At 42.9% G+C, this 1,860-nt stretch overlaps 1 long non-coding RNA gene across 1 annotated transcript in view; it reads left to right on the top strand.

Annotated features, from left to right (window-relative positions):
* The first annotated feature begins 1,662 nt into the window (after positions 1-1,662).
* Positions 1,663-1,860, top strand: part of LOC102483013 (uncharacterized) — a 61,934-nt gene continuing 61,736 nt past the window's right edge. The window contains exon 1 of the long non-coding RNA XR_001369472.2: positions 1,663-1,707. This is a non-coding gene — a long non-coding RNA (uncharacterized LOC102483013). The remainder of the gene's footprint in view (positions 1,708-1,860) is intronic.

Raw genomic sequence — 1,860 nt, 5'->3', positions numbered from 1 at the left:
AGTCCAGTGACATAGCCATTATGCCAACTGCTGGTCCCAAATAAAATAATTCTTAAAAAATAATAATGACAAATGGAATTAAATAAATAAATTTTTTTTAGAAAACCTTTAGGGGACAAATTATTATTAAACCATAGAAATGGGAATTGAGTAATATTGTATCTACTGGATTAATACATTTTGAGAGATTTTTGCTATAGGGCGTGTGAGTTTGCTGGAGAGATAGAGACAGAAAGCAAGAAATCACACCCAGGGTGGATGGCCACGCCATCTGTTCTCCTGTCTGAATTTTGAGTACGCACACACAAATGCTCCATGTGCATCTCAAGCTGCCAGGGCCGGGACCTGAACTGCGATTAGCCATGTAGGAGTCCAATTCATTAACACTATGCCACCTGCTGGCCCCTGGATTAATACATCTTAGTTCTATTTTCTACAATATTTTAAAAGTAAGTATAGAGCACAAAAACAATGCAAAGCAAGGAAGTAGGGCAGGAAGAGTTTTATGAAAGATATAACCATAGGCTCTTAATTAAATAAAAAAAGGGGGGCTGGCAGGTGGCGTGGTGGTTAAGGCACTGGACTCCCACATGGCCAACTGCAGTTCAAGTACTTTCTCACTTTCCCTTTCTCTGTCCCTCTGGTCAAATTAAAAAATTAATAATAATAACAAATGAAATTACATAAATAAATAGTTAAGCACACACATACACAATGGGATAAGTATTTTCCAAGGGAACAAGTGAGAAGCCAAAACAATTCCAAGTAAAAGAAATGCATTTTATTTTTTTTTTTGAGAGGTTTTTGCCATAGGGCGCGTGCGCTCACCAGACAGACAGAGACAGAGAGACAGAAAGTGAGAAATCACCCCCCAGAGGGGATGGTCACGCCGCAATCCCTTCTACATTCTCCTCTCGGGATCTTGGGCACACATGCACACGTGCCCAGTGTGAGTTTTAAGCCACCGGGTCCGGGACACGAACTGCGATCGACTACATGGGAGTCCAGTGACATAGCCATTACGCCAACTGCTGGTTCCCAGAAATGCATTTTTTTAAAGAATTTTTTTTAATTTAATTTTATTTATTCATTCATTTATTTTAATATGACCAGAGAGAGACACACGGGGGTCGGGGGAGTGAGAAAGCAAGCCACCAGGTCTGGGACATGAACCATGGTCGCCCAAGTGGGAGTGTCCAGCGGCTTAACCACCACGCCACCTGCTGGTCCCCAAGGGAAATGCATTTTAACAAATTGTAATACTACAGTGATGAAAGTGAAGGCGATGGGCTGAAATGTGGGGTGTTGTCAGGGACTAAAATGAGGTGATACTGGAAAAGAGGTGGACTGGGGTCACTGCCAGGGCTTCATATGCCATGCCAAGGATTTTGACCATGAGGGGAAAATAAGATCACATTCACATGAGCGTCTTAGTAAGAGACCCTTGGCTGCTGTGTTGAGCTCAGCCTGGAGCTGTTCAAGTGTGGGGCAGAGAGCTTTCTTAGAGCTTTTATCACGAACCTGTAAAGTACGGTGGGGAGGAAAGAAATGTCAGGTGATGTTAAGGAAGTGAAATTAATAGAATCTGGTCAAGGAGTTGATGCTTTGTGATGAAAGAGGGTAAGGGAATCTAGAATGCCTCAACCAGTGCCACCAAATAAGGAATGCAGGAAGAGGAAGGGTGAGTTTGTAAGAGAAGAGGGTGAGGTGAGTTTTTTGTAATTGAGTGTAAGATGACTGTGGGTTACCCAGGTGGGTGTGCACAGAAAGCAACTGGACAGTTAGGACTCAGGAGATCTGGAGCGAAAAGTCAGATTTCTTTTTTTAAAGAATTTGGGGGGGGGGGGTTTGAAGGTACCC

The sequence above is a fragment of the Tupaia chinensis genome, unplaced genomic scaffold (genome assembly GCF_000334495.1).
Source record: "Tupaia chinensis unplaced genomic scaffold, TupChi_1.0 Scaffold000066_1, whole genome shotgun sequence".
Lineage (NCBI taxonomy): Eukaryota > Metazoa > Chordata > Mammalia > Scandentia > Tupaiidae > Tupaia > Tupaia belangeri.
This window is presented reverse-complemented; position numbering and strand designations above follow the sequence as displayed.